At 38.1% G+C, this 20,222-nt stretch overlaps 1 non-coding gene across 1 annotated transcript; it reads right to left on the reverse strand.

The window, feature by feature from the left end:
• Positions 1 to 11,283: 11,283 nt before the first annotated feature.
• On the reverse strand, positions 11,284 to 11,391 carry LOC112753494 (small nucleolar RNA R71). The gene has a single exon (XR_003177879.1). It is a non-coding gene; the product is annotated as a small nucleolar RNA R71 (small nucleolar RNA).
• Between the last annotated feature and the right edge of the window lie 8,831 nt (positions 11,392 to 20,222).

Here is a 20,222-nt window from a genome sequence, read left to right on the forward strand (position 1 = left end):
CATCACTCAACTAAAATTGCTTGATCCATCAATCCCTGTGGGATCGACCTCACTTTTGTGAGTTTTACTACTTGATGCGACCCGGTACACTTGTCGGTGAGTTTGTGTGGAATCGATTTTCCCTCATCAGTTGGGCCCAAGCCCAACATATATAAACACAACTAATGAGCATTTTAGCTCATTGCTTACCCTAAAACAAAGAAAGGGGGCTGATTGAGAGAGAGGAGAGGTGAGGGTTTGGTCACTATTCATGCATCGACTTCCGGTGACCATAACTTGAGCTACGGAGCTCCGATTGACGAGCCGTTTGCGGCCACGTGAAGCTCTTGTCGAGCTCTTCGTTTCTATCTAAGTTTTGTTGGTAAGAAATCAAAACTGAAGCTCCAGTTTCCAGCTCTAATATTTCTACAATTTTGGGTTTGGTTTTTGAGTAAATTTTGTCATTTTGGTTGTTTAGGTGATCTCTAGTAGTGGGTAATTGTTGGGCTTTACCCCAATGACCATTGAATAAAGTAAGAAAACTTTATATCCTTGTGGTTTGGTATATTATGAGCTTTAGTTATTAATGTATGGAAATATTGTATGTATGAAGCTTATTTTTTATTATTATTATTATTATTATTATTATTATTATTATTATTATTATTATTATTATTATTTGGAGTTGGTTGTGGCTTTTGGTTTGGCTTTGGTGGTTTGGAGCTTGATGGAAGCTTGTTGGAATCAAATTTTGGTGTTTGAGCATATTGAGAATCGACCAAGGTATGGTTTTGGTTTTCTTTATGTAATATATAATGTTTTTGGAGACTTAGGCTAGGACCTTAGGATAAGATTGGATTGGTTGTTGAAAATTTTGGATTGATGATTTTGATGGATGTGATGATTTTGATTATATTATGACGTTACTGTTAATGAATGATGTTGAGGATTAATATTGGTGTTGAATGATATAACTTCTGAGGATTGAAGATGTCATCGAATAGATGAGGTTTATGAATGGTTGAATTGTGCAAGTTGGTTAATATTGATATTTTATTTTGGAAGTTGTGAATTGTGTTGAATTTGTGGTGGGAAGAGTTGGAAGAGAATGAGTGGGATAGGTGTTGAAATTGATAGAAATGATATGAAATGGTAGGGTTTAGTGTGTGGTAGTATTTTATGATGTTTGAGTATGTTCTAGTTTGTTTTGGTTATGAAATTTGGAAATTTGAGAACTTTGATATTTTTGTGTAAAACTTGATTTTTGGTGAACTTTGACGAATCATAACTTAAGCCTTTGTTTTCAAAATTGATTGAAATTTGTCTTAAATTAAAGTTCATTTAAAGAACCTTAAATTGGTATAAAGTTTGATGAAAATAGATTTTTGTAGAGGAAGTTATGAACGTTTAAAGTTTGGTGTTTAAAATTGATTTCTGCAACTTTATAGAATTTTGCAATTATAGGATGGTATGCGTACGCGAGCACCCCCATACGTGGGCGTGCGTCTCTATCAGGCCCTCATGCATACGCGACCCTATGTATGCGTATGCGAGATGGGCCAAAAAGCAGGTATGTGTACGCGAACTTATGGTATGCGTACGCATGATGGTCCAAAACTGAAGAGTGCGTACGCATACTTGGGCATGCGTACGCATACACCCTGTCACTACAATATTTTTGGCCTAAGGTAACCCTTATTCGAAACAACATTTAACAAATGTTGTCTTAGATAGAAAAATATAACATTTTTAACGAGTTGCCTTTGAGTACGGTAAAGATAACAAAATTTTTGGCCACCCACCAAAATAATTGTCTTTGATATCTAAAACAACACTTAAAATATGTTGCATTATACAAAATTTAAGACAACATTTTTAAATAAAAATACAACATTTTATAAGAGTTGTAAAAAAAATTAGATAAATAACATTTATAAAAAGTTGCCTAAAATTATTCATAACTAAAAATTTTAGAGAAAAACTTTTAATTATATTCCCACCAATTATTTTCCCAATCAAATAACTTAGGAAAAAAACAAAGGAAAAGAAGACATGTGCTTCAGTTCATCACTACCATAAGCTAGCGTGACCCTTCGAAAGCAATCCCAAACGGCAACACACCCTCCACAATCGAATCTGTCCTCCATGTACGACAGCAATGCTCTCTTCCACGCGCGACGGCGCGGTGCTCCCTTCCACGGGCGTCGACGCAGTGCTCTCCTCCACGGGAGTCGGCGCAGTTATCTTCTCTACGGCGACGGTGCGGTGCGCTCCTCATTTTGTGCCAAACCACCAACGTCGAGAAACCCCTCACCCTTCTTTTCTCCATCTTCCTCTTCTTCCCCTGTCTCGCCTCCTCCTCTTCGCGAGCTCTGACAATGCTACACGCAGCTGTAACCCCCCTCCCCTCCTCTGCGTATTGTAAGAAATGTCTGAACTTTACTATAGGAATGGAATTTCTGAATGCATTGGTTCTAAATTTTAGTATGGAAATGGAATTTCTGAATGCTTTAATTCTAAATTTTAGTATGGAAATGTTCTTAATTTTAGTATGGGAATGAAATTTTTGAATGCATTGATTTTGAATTTTACTTTGGGAATGGAATTTTTGAATGCATTGATTCTGAATTTTTGGGGATTTTTGATAGTTCTGATTTTGGGGGTTTTATTTCAATTTTTTGAAATTTTTTATGGTTCTGATTGTTGCTTCTTAGGATTTTCTTTTTTATTTTGCATTTTGATTATGATTTTGCATCATTTTTTATAAGCATACATTCGACAAGATTTCTTTCATTTCTTAATGCCTCTGAATATAAAACCATGATTTCTAGGGTTTTTACTTCCTGTTTTGAGGGAGTCTAATGGAGAAGGAGAAGAAAAACCTTCTTTTTTGTTCTTTCTTCTTTAATTTTTAGCTTTATAACTAAAATTTTACGCTTTACTTGAGCTTTTCACTCTTTTTTTGTTGTTGCTTTTCAATTTCGGTGGCAATTTGTGGTTCTGTTGACTTTTTTTATTCATGTGATGAATTTTAGTGGTAATTTGCATAATATTGTTGGTAATTTAGACTTTCATAAAGGGTTTGAACTGAATTATAAATTCAACCCAAAAATACACCCTTAATGGCAGTTTGGGCAACAATTCCAACTATGCTGAGTTTAATTGCACTCTTATATTTGCAACAATTTTGAAGTTTATTAAAAACAATCTGTCGCGTGCTACTATATACACTTTCCATTGGGATAAAAAGAAAAGCCTTTCTTCCCAGCAATGGTGTTATAATCAGGAATTTTTTTCTCTAAGATTTTTGTCTGTGATTGAGTTAACTTATAGCACATTGAATCGCTAGTCTATTGCTTTGGCAACACGGCGACCACCCCTCAGCTGCAACCTCATCACCTCTGCCTTCTTATTACTCTATTCTTCAGTTTTAAGGTTTTTGGAAAAACCCATTTTGCTGTTCTCTGATTTAATTCATTACATTTTAGTTAGATTTTAATTTTTACTTAGTAATTTTATTTAGTCAAATTTATTTTTTCTGATTAGCTTAATTTAGATTAAAATTAGGATTTTCTTATCAGCATTTGTCTTAATTCATAGTTAATTAAGCATGCTATTATGATTCTTGAGTCTGAAATTTCAATTTATTTGGACTGGCTTGATTGATATTTTGTTGAATTTCAGGTTTTTCACTGCTTTTCCACTGAGGTGTGAATCTCTACACTGGTCATTGCTGATTCAGCAATTTCTGGTTTTTCACATTGATTCTGGTACTTTTCCCCTTTGATTTATTCGTTTTTAATGTAAATTACAGAATAATTAATTTTCATAATTCGCTGAGTTAACTATTTCATATAGAATTGATTATTATTTTTTGTTTGTTTGTTCTGTTGGCCACTTTGATTAAGTTAAATAGTTCATAGAGAATAATGTAAATTTTATTCTTTACTCCTTTATAGAGGAAGATTGCCACTTTGTTAATTGTTATTGATTTTAATTTGCTAATAGTTAATTATTAGTGCTACTGCCAAGGCAGTTAGAATCGTGAGTTAACTTGCAAAATCGTATGATTTTTCATTTCTATTCCTCCATTCATTACGTTCTTGCTCTACGTCTCAGAGAAGTAGTGTTCGCGTAGAGTCGACGAGTAAGCACGCCAAATCGCCAGAATCGCATCTATGGTGGTGACCGATATCCAAGGTAGCAGGGTGGCAAGAAGTTGCTGTCCATGCCCCAATTCAAAACCAAACTCAAATCCAATCCGCAATCCTTTGAGGAGAAGGCTTGAACCGTAGGTTTAAATATGTTAAGCTTTATGTCTCCATTTTTTTTAGGACAATAGGTAACTGATTAACTGATTAACTAGTTATAGTTATATTTTATATTCCCTTGTTTGCTTTGTAACAATTTCTCTGATGTCTTTGATGAAGAGTAGTTCATTAATTCTTTAGCTAATGATGTAAAAATGATTAACAAGCTACTTAAAACACTATTTCATGCCACCAACATCGTGATCCAGTTCAAAAGCTAGTCTGGTATGGAAATACTGTAGGTAAAGTCAGAACATATAGAGAAATTGATGCTAGAATTTAGGTAGTGGCTTTTCTTTTCTTTTCTTTTTTCTTTTTTCATTTATTCTGTGTGATATCTTTAAGCTCTTTCAGTAGGATTCAAGTTAAAGGAAAAAGAACAAGAAAGAAGGAACAAAAAGAGCAGTTTGTGACACTATTAAAATTTTAGTTTTCAAGGTGTCTCTGTTTTTTTTTTCTTTAGTTTTCTTTTGAGTGCTATTTGATGTCATATATATCATTATTATTGTCTTGTTAGGAGATGCTTGATAAACCCATATTTTATGATGTATTTTATGCTCAATTCAAGTGATTTATTCAATCCCTCACTCACTTATTCATGTAAATTGCATGGTTTTACTTTCCCTTCCTTATTATGTGATATATGTGAAAAACATGTTTCCTATGCTTTAAAAATATTTATTTTTAATTACCCTTTATTACCATTCGATGCCGTGATTTGTGTGTTAAGTATTTTCAGATCTTCTAAGGCAGGAATGGCTTAGAGGACAGAAAGAAAACATACAAAAATGGAAGGAAGGCACAAAAATGGAGTTTTGAAGAAAAGGGCAACGACGCGAACGCATGGACGACGCGGCCGCGTGCCTAGCGCGAAAAGGCAGCGACGCGAACGCGTGACTGACGCGGACGCGTGCCTTGAGCAGAACACAAATGACGCGTACGCGTGACCGAAGTGAACGCGTGACAAGGAAAACTCCCAGATGACGCGAACGCGTGACAGACTCCACGCACCAGAATCTGCAGAAAATGCCCCCAGCAATTTCTGGACCCTTTTTCGGCCCAATTCTGAATCCAGAAACACGGAATATAAGCCAAAGAATGGAGGAATCAAGGAAGAGAGATCATACATTCATAATTCATAATTTTAGAATTAGATGTAGTTTTTAGAGAGAGAGGTTCTCTCCTCTCTCTTAGGATTTAGGATTTTAGGATTTCTATTAGTTTAGTTCAATTCATCTTCAGTCACAGGTTCAATTTTCCTTTTACTTTATATTTCTCTTTTACTTTCAGATACTTTAATGCTTTTATCTATTAATTACTTATGTTGCTAAATTGACTTATGAACCATTCATGTTAGGATTTTCTTTATTTAATATAAACTGAGGTAATTCAGATTTATGATTATTATTTAGCTTTTTATATTCTTGGCTTTAATTGATTAATTGGAGACTCTTAAGTTATCAAACTCATCGTGACTGATAATTGTTATTTTTGCTAATTGAATTGAATTCTGATAACTCTAGTCATTTCTTAGGAGTTGGCTAGGACTTGAGGATCAAACTAATTAGTCCACTTGACTTTCCTTTGCTTTAGTAAAGGTTAACTAAGTGGGATTAAAAATCAATTCTCATCACCGTCGATAAGGATAACTAGGATAGGACTTCCAAATTTTCATACCTTGCCAAGAGTTTTATTAATTATTAATTTATTTTCCCTGCCAATTAAATTACTTGTTCTTTATTTTAAAAAACCCAAAATTCTACCTTTTCCATAGCTAATAATAAGAACACCTCCCTACAATTCCTTGAGAAGACGACCCAAGGTTTAAATACTCGGTTATCAATTTTACTGGGTTTGCTTAAGTGACAACCAAAACTTTTGTAAGAAAGGAATTCTTGTCGGTCTAGAAGCTATACTTACAATGCGAATATATTTGTGAAAATTCTAGATTGCGCGAGAGTTTCGTTCTTCAAAAATGGCGCCGTTGCCGGGGAATTGCAAACGTGTGCCTTATTATTGGTTATTGTAAATATTTTTCTTTTGCTTGTATATTTGTTTCTGTTTTCATTTTTAATTCTTATTAGCTACCATGAGTTCTCACCCCTCTTGCTTTGAGTTTGGTTCTAATATTGTTGAAGGGAATGAAAGCTATAGCAAGAACATGCATCAAAGTCAGAGCAATCAAGGATGGATGGAGCCACGAGGACTTGATCAACCCTTTAGGCAACAACACCCTCCACAGTATCACAGACGACGACCATTCTAAAATGCATGCCAAGGCAATAGATACGGTGGATCCCGTAGTAGTTACCAACAAGTTCCACCCTGTGCTTATGAACCACCCTCTTAACATAGCTTTGAACCACCACACTCACAAGTTCCTTTTCACCATTCACCACCATATGTCCCTTATCCACCACAATTCCAATCCAATTACTCCCAAGAACTACTACATTCTTATTATGAACCCTCTCCCTCAACCAATGAACCCTCATATCCTCCCCAATCTCAAATGGATGACACCCTTCGTGTTCTTCTTCATGGATAAGTGAAGATGCAAAGGGACGTACTGGAACTCACTACTGCCTTAACCGAGGTAGTAAATAAATTAGCTTCCCAACATCTGAGCACTCAAAGTACTCCCATGGCTACATGTGGAGAATCAAAAGAAGAGTGAAGCATGAAGGAGACACTAGAAACTTCCGTGGACAATGAGGAGCATGGCTTTGTATTGGAACAAGTGGAAGAAGCTATAATAGTTGTAGAGGAAGAAGTGGTTGAAGATTTAGGAGATGCTGAACCTCCATAGGAATCGAGAACTGTAAAGGATTCTGCCGAGCAGTTCGAATTTGATGCCAAGGAGGATAGTGCACAACCTCCAAGGCATATACCTTGTGAAAAATTGGACGGAACAGACCAAGAAATTGATTCCTTAGGCAGTAATGATCATGAATCAAGCTCTCCTAGTCATGAACTTGCATCTGCAACTGAACTCCTTGAGCCTGAAGAACCTTATCCAAGTGAATACGAAGATGATGTCGAAGTAGATTTCTCTCAACCTCCAACTTATGACTTGAGTGACGAGGACGACATAGAAGGCTTTGATCAAGACGCAGTTGCAGTTGAAGAATTTTGTAAAGAAGTGGAGGAATTCACAGAAGAATACAAGGGAGTAGAGCTTACAGAACCACTGGAAATACCTATCCCAAAGCCATTACCACCTAATACAAACTTCAAGTGGGTACAATCCTTAACCTTTATCTTTACTTTTCCACTTGAATATGGTTTTCTTGAAATAGATGGCCAGCTTAGAGCTCTCTGCGGCTTTAAGAATAAGAGGGAATTGGCTCGTACTCAAAGTCGGTGTGCAAGATTCAGTAAGGTTCCACACTTCAATCTGAAGTGCAAGGATTGGTATCAAGTTCAATTGAATGGGTCTCGGAAGACGTTTGGTCATCTTGGTGAGAATACAATTTCTAAACCGCCCGGATGGAAGAATATAGATCAAGACAAAGGCGGATTTAAAAGAAAAGTTTGGGATCCTGGAATCTATTCTGACATTCGTCACCCCGGGAGCTTGAGAATCTGTTTGAAGCTGCTCAAGGGCTTTACATGCCTAGTTTGGGACCCCGGAGGCTGTTGGCATTCCAAACATTGGTGGAGATTTCTGGATGAATTCAAGCACAAGCCACCATAACAGGAAACTCATCAAATGTCCAACTTAAGGACTTTAACTAAAAGTGCTAGGTGGGAGACAACCCACCATGGTATGATCGTTTCTTTTTCAATTTTCGTGATTGTTTGTCTTTATTTTATTTTATCTTCATTGAACCTGGAAGTATTCATAGCATCTACATTAGCACTGCATATTGCATACTACATAATTGCATAAAAAAATAAATTTTACGCCACGCGAGCGCAGAGGCCACGCGTGGGCGTGGAGTGGAAATCGGCGTAGGATCCAATGCCCAGAAAGTTGGGCTGGAATCGTGCGGCTGGTGTGCGTTTAGCACAAAAAGGCCCATGCGTTCGCGTCCTTGACACGAACACGTCACTTGCAAAACACTCATTCCACGTGAAAGCGTGAGCGACACGTCCGCGTCGCGTGGATATTATGGCCCCCTAAATGGAGACAGAGAGTTGCGCTGAAACGACGCTGGAAGTGTGCGTCTAGCCCAATTTTCAGCGACGTAGTCGTGTGCCTCACGCGTCTGCATCACCCATTTTTTACCCAACCCACGCGATTGCGTCAATCACGCGACCGCGTCGAACCCGTTTCACCCTAGTCACGCGATCGCGTGCTCCACGCATTCGCGTGAATTCAAAATCACTAACCCCAACCACGCGAAGTCTAAACCTTGTCTGTGGTATTCCGAGTAGGATCTGGGAAGGGATGGCTGTGACGAGCTTCAAACTCGCGAGTGCTGGGCGTAGTGACATACGCAAAAGGATTACTGAATCCTATTCCAGTATGATCGAGATCCGACAGATGATTAGCCGTGCGGTGACAGTGCATCTTGGACCATTTTCACTAAGAGGACGGGAAGTAGCCATTGACAACGGTGATGCCCTACATACAGCTTGCCATGGAAAGGAGTATGAAGGATTGGATGAAGACAGTAGGAAAGCGGAGATTCAGAAGGAACAAAGCAACTCCATAAGCTTATCTGAAATTCTCACCAATGAATTACATATGTATTTCTATCCTATTTTATATTTTAATTATATTTTAATTATCAATTCACCATAACCATTTGAATCCGACTGACTGAGATTTACAAGGTGACCATAGCTTGCTTCAAGCCGACAATCTCCGTGGGATCGACCCTTACTCACGTAAGGTTTATTACTTGGACGACCCAGTGCACTTGCTGGTTAGTTGTGCAAAGTTGTGACAAAGAATTAAGATTATGAACGTGCGTATAAAGTTTTTGACGCCGTTACCAAGGAATGAACGATCACGATTTTCCCACACCAAGTTTTTGGCGCCGTTGCCGGGGATTGTTCGAGTTTGGACAACTGACGGTTCATCTTGTTGCTCAGATTAGGTAATTTTATTTTAATTTTAAGCTTTTTGTTTCTATTATTTTTAATTTTCAAAAAATTTTCAAAAAAATTAATAAAATCATAAAAACCAAAAATTTGATGTTTCTTGTTTGAGTCTAGTGTCAAATTTTAAGTTTGATGTCAATTGCATATTTTTTTTATTTTTCCTTAAAAAAATTTTTTCGAAAATTCATGCATGATGTTCTTTATGATCTTCAAGTTGTTCTTGATAAGTCTTCTTATTTGATCTTTAAAATTTCTTGTTTTGTAGCTTTTCTTATTTTTCATATGAATTCTTGAATTCTTAATGTCTAAATATTAAAAATTTCTAAGTTTGGTGTCTTACATGTTTTCTTTTATTGAAAAATTTTCAAAAATACATACTTGATGTTCATCATGATCTTCAAAGTGTTCTTGGTGTTCATCTTTGCATTCAAAGTGTTCTTACATGTTTCCTTTGTTTTGATCCAAAATTTTTATGTCTTGAGTGTTTTTGATGTTTTTCTCTTTCCTTATTAAAATTTAAAAATAAAAAAAATATCTTTCCCTTTTTCTTCTCATAAATTTCGAAATTTTGGTTTGATTTAGTCAAAAAGTTTTAAAATTTAGTTGTTTCTTGCTAATCAAGTCAAAATTTCAATTTTAAAATTCTACCCTTTTTTAAATCTTTTTCAAAAATCAAATCTTTTTCAATTTTTTTTATATATTTTCGAAAATTTTTAAAATTAATTTTCAAAATATTTTTCTTATTTTTACTTCATATTTTCGAATTTATTACTAACATTTAATATTTTGATTCAAAAATTTCAAGTTGTTACTTGCCTATTAAGAAAGGTTCAATCTTTAAAATTTTAAAATCATATCTTTTTGTTTATTGTTAGTCAAGTAATCAACTTTAATTTTCAAAATCAAATCTTTTTAAATTTCCTTTTCAAATCTTTTTCAAAATATCTTTCAATCATATCTTTTTCAATTTTAATTTCAAAATCTTTTTCTAACTTCTTATCTTTTCAAAATTGATTTTCAAATCTTTTTCAATTAACTACTTGACTTTTTGTTTGATTTTAAAAGTTTTCTGTTTCAATCATATCTTTTTCAAAACTCCTAACTACTTTTCTCTCTCCAATTTTCGAAAATCACTAACTTTATTTTTTTTCAAAATTCTTTTTAATTAACTAATTGTTTTAAATTTCAATTTTATTTTATTTCTTTTTATATTTTTGAATTCTAATTAATTAATTTAATAAAAACAAAAATATTTTCCTTTTATTTTAATTTGAAATTTGAATTCTTCATCTTCTCTCTTCTCCATTCTACTCTCCTATTCTTCTCCTCTTCTACTCACATAAAGGAATCTCTATACTGTGACATAGAGGATTCCTCTTCTTTTTGTTCTCTTCTTTTTCATATGAGCAGGAACAGAGATAAAGACATTCTTATTGAAGTTTATCCTGAACCTGAAAGGACTCTAAAGAGGAAACTAAGAGAAGCTAAGGCATAACCCTCTGGAGAGGACCTGACAGAAATTTTCGAAAAAGAAGGAGACATGGCCGAACCCAATAACAATGGTGGAGATGCAAGGAAGATGCTTGGTGACTTTACTGCACCAAATTTCAACTTCCATGGAAGAAGCATATCAATCCCTGCCATTAGAGCAAACAATTTTGAGCTAAAGCCTCAATTAGTTTCTCTGATGCAACAGAATTGCAAGTTTCATGGACTTCCATCAGAAGATCCTTTTCAGTTCTTAACTGAATTCTTGCATATCTGTGATACTGTTAAGACCAATGGGGTTGACTCCGAGGTCTACAGGCTTATGCTTTTCCCGTTTGCTGTAAGAAACAAAGCTAGAATATGGTTGGACTCTCAACCTAAAGATAGCCTGAACTCTTGGGATAAGCTGGTCACGGCTTTCTTAGCCAAGTTCTTTCCTCCTCAAAAGCTTAGCAAGCTTAGAGTGGATGTTCAAACCTTCAAATAGAAAGAAGGTGAATCCCTCTTTGAAGCTTGGGAGAGATATAAGCAACTGACCAAAAAGTGTCCTTCTGACATGCTTTCAGAATGGACCATCCTGGATATTTTCTATGATGGTCTGTCTAAATTATCAAAGATGTCGTTGGACCATTCTGCAGGTGGATCCATTCACCTAAAGAAAATGCCTACAGAAGCTCAGGAACTCATTAACATGGTTGCAAATAACCAGTTCATGTACACTTCTGAAAGAAATCCTGTGAGTAATGGGACGTCTCAGAGGAAGGGAGTTCTTGAAATTGATACTCTGAATGTCATATTGGCTCAGAATAAAATATTGACTCAGCAAGTCAATATGATTTCTCAGAGTCTGAATGGATTGCAAGCTGCATCCAACAGTACTCAAGAGGCATCTTTTGAAGAAAAAGCTTATGATCCTGAGAACCCTGCAATAGCAGAAGTGAATTACATTGGGGAACCTTATGGGAATACCTATAATCCATCATGGAGAAATCATCCAAATTTCTCATGGAAGGATCAACAAAAGCCTCAACAAGGTTTTAATAATGGTGGAAGAAACAGGTTCAGCAATAGCAAACCTTTTCCATCATCCACTCAACAACAGACAGAGAATTCTGAGCAGAATCCATCTAGCTTAGCAAATATAGTGTCTGATCTATCTAAGGCCACTCTAAGTTTCATGAATGAAACAAGGTCCTCCATTAGAAATTTGGAGGCACATATGGGCTAGCTGAGTAAAAGAGTCACTGAAACTCCTCCTAGTACTCTCCCAAGCAATACAGAAGAGAATCCAAAAAGAGAGTGCAAGGCCATTACCTTACTTGGTGTGGCCAAACCCAGAGAGGAGGAGGAGGACGTGAATCCCAGTGAGGAAGACCTCCTGGAACGCTCAGTGACCAATAAGGAGTTTCCCTTTGAGGAACCAAAGGGATTTGAGGCTCATCTAGAGACCATAGAGATTCCATTGAACCTCCTTTTGCCCTTCATGAGATCTGATGAGTATTCATCCTCTGAAAAGGATGAAGACATTACTGAAGAGCAAGTTGTTAAATACCTTGGTGCAATCATGAAGCTGAATGCCAAATTATTTGGTAATGAGACTTAGGAAGATGAACCTTGACGTTAGTGATTTTTGCCAGTAAAGAATGTCATAAAAACAGTCGCGTTGTAGATATAGTCTCTAAACCAACAAAAATCCCTTCGTACAAACGTTTTGGTTGTCACAAGTAACAAACCCCTTAAAATTGATAACCGAGTATTTAAACCTCGGGTCGTCTTCTCAAGGAACTGCAGGGAAGTATGTTCTTATTATTGGTTATGGAGATTGTAAATTGGGGTTTCAAGAATAAGGAACAAGTAACTTAATGGCGGGTAAATTAAATGGCAATTAAAATAAATAAGTAGCTGCAAAGCAAACTTTTGGCAAGGTATGAGAAATTGGAAGTCCAGACTTAGTTATTCTTATCAATAACAATGAAAGTTGAATCTTAATTCCACTTAGTCAACCTTTACTAAAGTAAAGAAAAGTCAAGGGACTAATTAGTTTGATCTTCGAATCCTATTTATTTCCTAAGAAAAGGTTGGGATTGTTGAAGCTCAGTTCAATTAGCAAAGATAACAGTTATCAATTATGTTGAGATAAGATAACTCCTGAGTTACTGCTTTCTTAACCAAGACCAAAAGAGGAAAAAGTAAATTTGCTGGAATAAAAATGCCTTCAGATGTAAAGCAACAATAACATAAATTAAAGAAAGCAATCATGAATTGAAATACCTCAAATAACATTAATAAGAGAAATTATAATCTAACATGAAGAGTTCATAAACTAGATTGGAAGAATAAATAAAAATAAAGAACCTGAGATTGAGAGTCACTCCTAAAACTAAGAGAAGTCCTAAATCCTAAGAGAGAGAGGAGAGAACCTCTCTCAAAACTAGATCTAAAACATGGAAAATAACTAAATTGGCGAGCTCTCCCTGAATGGATTCATTCCCACACTTTATAACCTCTGGTCTATGCCTTCTAGACTTGGATTGGGCCAAAAAGGGCTTCAGAAATCGCTGGAAGCATTTTCTACAATTTCTGGTGCGTGGCCTCTGTCACGCGTCCGCGTGGGTCACGCGGTCGCGTCGTTCGGAGCTTTTCCTTGCCACGCGGTCGCGTCAGTCATGCGACCGCGTCATGTGTGTTCTGCTCAAGGCGCGCGGTCGCGTCAGTCATGTGACCGCGTCGCTGCTTCTTTGCGCTTGGCATGCGTCCGCGTCGCCCATGCGATTGCGTGGATGCCGGTTTTTTCAGAAGCTCCGTTTTGTGCTTTCCTTCCATTTTTGTATGCTTCCTTTCCATCCTTTAAGTCATTCCTACCTTAGAAGATCTGAAAACTACTCAACACACTAATCACGGCATCGAATGGAATTAAAGGTGATTAAAATAATTAATTTAAAAGCATAGGAAACATGTTTTTCACATACATCACATAATAAGGAAGGGAAAGTAAAACCATGCAATTAACATGAATAAGTGGGTGAAGGATTGAATAAATCACTCAAACTAAGCACAAAATATATCATAAAATATGGGTTTATCAACCTCCCCACACTTAAACAATAGCATGTCCTCATGCTAAATCCAAGGTAATAAGTAAGGTTAAAGTGATGGAATGTCATGCAATGCAATCTAATATAAATGCAACTACCTAAATGCATCATGCAATTCTAATTTATTCACTCATATATAAAGCTTACAGGTAGTTGAATTAATTCACATTCTCAAGGAGTCATATATGTATATATAGCCAAGCCTTAGATAATCAATAAGCACTTTTACAATTGAGATGGGAGAAAAAGCATTTTATGAACTTGCAAGACAATTAGATAATTCAAACAGAGATAAATGTTAATGAGCTATTGAACCCTCACTGGATTTGTGTTTACTCTCTAATCACTCAGTGTTTATTGGGTTAATCACTCTATTCCTCTTTTTATTCTTCCTTTCTATAACTTTGTTCTTCATCTAACCATTCAACAATTATAGAATACAGTCATACCAAAAATCATGAGGTCTTTAATTAAGGTTGTAATGGGGCCAAGGTAAAGGTAAGGATATATGTATAAGGCTAAGTGAGCTAATAAGTGAATCCTTAATTAGACTAAGATCTCACCTAACATACATACTTAGTAAAACAAACTTCTTTACCTATTTTCCCATATTTTCCCACTTGATGTTACATGCTCATGTTTCAATTTTTATTTTTTTTTCCATGTGCATTGCTTTTATTTTGCATTTGGGAAATTCTTTTGTATCCCCTTTATTAAATACTGAAAAATAACTTTTTTTTTTGCACATGGTAATTTAATCACTTTGATTTCTCATGAGCATGCTTCCCAAAATTTCTTAATTTGAGTTATTTTATTCCTTTCAACTTTTCTACCTTTTATTTTTATCATCCATGTTCCTAATAGGTTTCCCACATTTTAAACTATTCATAATTTTCTATCTTAAGCTAACCAAGGATTCAACTTGGGATTTTATTTTGTTTTTCTGCTTAAGGCTAGTAGTGTGGCTAATAGAATAAAAGGGAATTTAAAGGATCAAGGGGGTTAACAAGGGTGATGTAAAAGGTAGGCTATTTTGGGATAAGTGAGCTAAAATCAAATAATGGCCTCAATCACTCTATTGGTATATATCTACATTCTATAATCGGACATATAGATTAAAACAAAGTAAAGAATACCAGAATATAAAAGAAGGGCGGAACACACAGGAATAAAAATTATGGTTTGAATGTAACCATACAATTAAGCTCAAAACTCACAGGCTATGTGTTCTCTAGCTCAAAAATCATTTATCACTTATGTATGTCATGCAGGTTTAGTTAAAAATTCTCATTATTCTCAATGTAAAACTTATATTGAATGGCTTTAAAGTTCTAGTGTTTCTCCTTGATGAAGTGTTGTTAACTAACATGTAATGCTATATATACAAGGTGTGGGTTGTTTTGATTCTGTTAAAGTCTCTAGTTTACTTCCTCTTTTATATTTTCCAATTTAAACTAAGCTATCTTATGCTAAAAAGGGTAAACTATACTAATTAATCCACAATTTCTATAACTAATAAGTTAGAATTGCAACTAAACTAAGTGGCTAAAATATGAACTAAAAATGCAAAATGTAGAAATAGAGTAAAAATACATGAAAGTAGCAATGTATAAGTACTCAGAAAATAAAAATAAAAATAAAGAGAAAAATACAGAAAAATATCCAAAATAAAAGAAAAAGAGTCTGTAGTGGTTCACCAAAATAATACGCCAGAGATGGCGACCTCCCCACACTTAAAATGTAGCATCGTCCCCGATGCTCACTCAAGCCGGGTGTGAAGGGGTGTCATCACTGGAAGGGATGGTAGCTGGGGTCTCTATGGTGGCTGGCTGAATGTCCGGCTGCTGGAGAGGAGGGGCTGTCTGAATGGGATCTCAAGATCTACAGCCTGGATCTGCTGGGGTGCTGCCTGCTAGGTGTCTTCCTGCTCTGCCTCTCCCTGGAAATGGGTCTTTGCCACGGGCGCATCCGCCTCCTCCTCAGATGCCTCAGATGGTGTGTCAGGCTCGGAGGGGATGTCGACGGATTGTATCATCAGCTTCAGGTGCTCATAGCGTCGCTTGTTGCGACGCTCCATCTGGTCAAGTCATCGAAACAAGAGGTGCACCAGATGATAGACAGGCTCTGTGGCAGGTGGAGGTACAGTGGTGGTGGCAGGGGTGGATGGTGCAACGGTAGAGGAAGAGGGGCCGGCGGATGGTGTGGCTGTGTCAGTAGTGGCAGTCAGGAATGGAGGTCTGTAGCCCAGGGCCAAAAAGTTCCTGCTGTGCGGGATAATCTTCTTGCATTCTGCAGTAGGTGGCCTCTCATCAGCATCCTCCCATGGCACATCAGCTCGACGGCCCAGCTGGGTAACCAGATAGGGAAAGGGAAGAGTGCCTCGGATGTGGACCCTGGCCATATAGTGGCGGATAAAGCGTGGCAGGTACAGGTCCTTACCCTCCATCACACACTATAGGAGGGTGATCATAGCGGCTGGTATCTCAGTCTCGTGAGTACTCGGCATAATGTAGTTGCTGAATATCTAATGCCATAGTCGAGCCTCATCGTTCAGGTAAATCTGCTTGATCCCTTTTGGCATGGTGGTGTTCTGACCCATGATCCAAGAAACTGACGGGTCAAGGGCAATCCGGGCCTTGACTGCATCCCAGTCAAAACGCATGAAGCGCATATCCTCCTCATCTTTCTGATAGCCATCTGTCTGATCAGTCTTAGGCAGAAGTTTCAGAACCTCTTCTATTGCCTCCTCAGTAACCAGAATCTGCTTCCCTCTGAGGTTCACTGTATCTGGGGAAGTTTTGTAGTAGTTACAGTAGAATTTCCTAACCCAAGATGTATTAACCTCAGTCAGAGGTCTCTCTAGAAAGAACCAGCCTCTTTGTTTGATCTGATCAGAGGTGTATTGCTAGAGTTCTTCTGGGATCTTCAAAGTCCACTCCAGGTATAGGTTCCTGGAGTTTGCAAACACCGGATACTTCAGCTCACAGTATTAGTTTGCAAACTTTACTGAGTCATTGGCGGGAAGTAGCTGGTCGGGCGGGGTAAAGGCTTTCTCCCGCAAAGAGGCATGATGCATGAGGTCGATGATAGACACGGAGGCTTCTCCTCTTTTCCTTTTGCCAGTAGTGGCCTTGCCTTTTCCCTTTCTCTGGGAATCTGACATCCTGAAAAATAGAAAACCAGGATATAATAAAAATAGGAAAGCAAATAGGCAAATAATCAAAGAAAACACAAAGTGGCAAAGGAGCAATAGGATAATGAATATGAGTTAAGTAAAATGTGCATTTAGGATTGTATAGGAGTGAAAAGTCTGAAAAGAAGAAATCACAATCCAAATTGTAATTGAATGCAAGTTAAATAGAAAAATTAACATCATGCCTTGGTTAGAATGTTAAAAGAAAGTGAAAGAAAAGCAAAAAAAGAAGTTTTGAAAAGGTTAGGTTGGTTATAGTTAAAATTAGTGAGTTAGTAAAAAATGGGTTAAAGTAAGAGGCATAATGAAAATAGTCCAAGTAACAAGTAATCACAGGTAGAAGCTATAGGTAACTCATATTCAAACAAGTAAAACAGTTTGATGATGATTCAAATAGAGATAAAGAAAGCAAAAATAGGAATCAAACATCAAAATTGCAGTTTAGGAACCAGGAAATCAAAGAGGATAAGAGTGCATGCCCTGGCATTCATGAATGGTTTGGTTAAAGCAGAGGAAAACAGAGTTGAAGATTCCAAAATCAAAACATGAAAGAAAGTCAAAAAGATTTATAAGAATTTGGGCAGCATTGCGGCTAAAATTGGATTTTTCCGAAAAATAAACAGCAATCAAACAGTTCATATGAATTAAAAAAATCAAGCTGCAGTTACATATAATGAATATAAACATGAAAATTCAGTGTAAAGAGCAGCAATATACAAGAAATACAGCATATGAACAAGATCACAGCAACAGCAGATTTGCAAATTTGATAAAAGAGAAACATGAACAGTGCAAGTAAACAGAACTAAATCCACTAACCACATCCTAGGCTACCTAACAACCTAAAATCCACTACAACATGCATATCTAACTAACCTAAACATGAACATAAACGGAAAAATAAGAATAACTACGAATGGATAAAAGGGATTGTGTGTTGCGGAACCTGGAAGGCCGAATAATGAGAATAGGCAGAAAGGTGGCTGGGGGTGGTGATGATGGTGGCGTCCGGTGCTGGGCACGGCGGCTGATTGTGGTGGGCACGGCGGCGCGGCTGTTCAGGGCAGGGGGAAGAGAAGGTGATGGGGTAGGGGAAGGGAGGGGGGAAAGAGGTGGTGTTGCTGGTGGAAGGGGGGTTGCGGTTGGGACGGTTGGCGGCGGTGGGTGGTGGCGCGGAGGGGAGCAGTAGCGGAGGAGGAGGGAGAAAGAAGAAAGAGGAAGAAAGGAGGGGGAAGGAGGAAGGGGGGTAGGTGGCGGCGGTGTCTGGGTGGTCGGCGGCGTCTGGGTGGTGGCACGGTGGTGGCTGGGTGGTGGTGGTTGAGGGTTGGGGGAGAAGAGAGAGAGAAGAAGAGTTGGGGGGGTGTCGCGACTGATGGGGTTTTGCGTGACTGGGGGATTATATTTTTGAATCCACGCGGCCGCGTGGGGCACGCGGTCACGTGGCTGGTGCGAAATGGAGGGTGACGCGATCGCGTGGGTCGCGCGATCGCATGGAAGGGATAAAAAGGGTAGGACGCGATCGCCTGGGGCATGCGATCGCGTCGCTGGAATTTGTGCTAAACGCACGAATTCAGCGTCGTTCCAGCCCAACTCTCTGTCTCCTTTTGGGATTTGTGCAATCCATGCGACGCGATCGCGTCGCTTACGCGGTCGCGTGGGATTGATTTTTTGCAAGTGACGCGATCGCATGGGGCATGCGATCGCGTGGGCCATTTTGTGCTAGACACACAATGGCCGCACGATTCCAGCCTAACTTTCTGGACGTTGGATCTTTACGCCGATCTCCATGTCACGCGGCCGCGTGGATGACGCGGTCACGTGGAAAGTGTAGTTCGCCAATTGACGCGATCGCATGGGGCATGCGGTCGCGTCGCGCACCCCTTTTTTTATATATATATGCAGAATGCGGAATGCAATATGCATAATGCAGTGCTTAATGTGAATGCTATGCATGATTCTAGGTTCAATAAAATAAAATTCAAAAACAAACAAAACTAAATAAAATTAAAATTGCAAAAGGAACGATCATACCATGGTGGGTTGTCTCCCACCTAGCACTTTAGTTAAAGTCCTTAAGTTGGACATTGGAGGAGCTTCCTGTTATGGCGGCTTATGCTTAAATTCATCCAAAAATCTCCACCAATGCTTGGAATGCCAATATCCTCCGGGGTCCCAAACTAGGCATGTAAAGCTTCTGAGCAGCTTCAAACAGAGTCTCAGGCTCCCGGGGTGACGAATGTCAGAATAGAATCCCTGATCCCAAGCCTTGTTTTTAAATCCGCCTCTGTCTTGATCTATATTTTTCCATCCGGGCGGTTTAGAAAGTAGATTCTCACCATAGTGACCAAACGTTTTCCGAGATCCATTCAATTGAGCATGATACCAATCCGTGCACTTCGAGTTGAAGCGTGGAACCTTATTGAACCTTGTACGCCAGCTCTGAGCACGAGCCATTTCCCTCTTACTCTTAAAGCCGCAGAGAGCTCTAAGCTGGCCATCTGTTTCAAGTAAACCGTATTCAAGTGAAAGAGTAAAGTTAAAAGTTAAGGATTGTACCCACTTGAAGCTTGTATTAGGTGGTAATGGCCTTGGGGAAGGTGTTTCTGGTGGTTCTGTAAGTTCTACTCCCTTGTGCTCTTCTGTGAATTCCTCCACTTCCTTGTAAGGTTCTTCAAATGCATCTGAGTCCTTGTCAAAGTCTTCTATGTCTTCCTCATCACTTGAGTCATAGATTGGAGGTTGAGAGAAATCTACCTCCGCGTCATCTTCGTATTCACTTGGGGAAGATTCTTCGATCTCAGAGAATTCACTTGCGGATGCAAGTTCATTACTAGGAGAGCTTGACTTGTGACTATCATCATCAAGGGAATTTGTGTCCTAGGTTATTCCGTTTAGTTCTTCATAAACGACTTGCCTTGGAGATTGTGCAATATCCTCCTTAGCATCAACTGTAACGTCCTTGATGGAGTTCTCCTCAACTCTAGATTCCCATGGAGGTTCAGCGTCTCCTAGATCTTCAACCAACTCTTCTTCTTGTACAATGACAGCTTCTTCTACTTGTTCTAGTATGAATTCATGCTCTGTCTTGTCCACTGGAGTTTCTAG

The sequence above is a fragment of the Arachis hypogaea genome, chromosome 15, assembly GCF_003086295.3.
Source record: "Arachis hypogaea cultivar Tifrunner chromosome 15, arahy.Tifrunner.gnm2.J5K5, whole genome shotgun sequence".
In the NCBI taxonomy this organism is placed as follows: domain Eukaryota; kingdom Viridiplantae; phylum Streptophyta; class Magnoliopsida; order Fabales; family Fabaceae; genus Arachis; species Arachis hypogaea.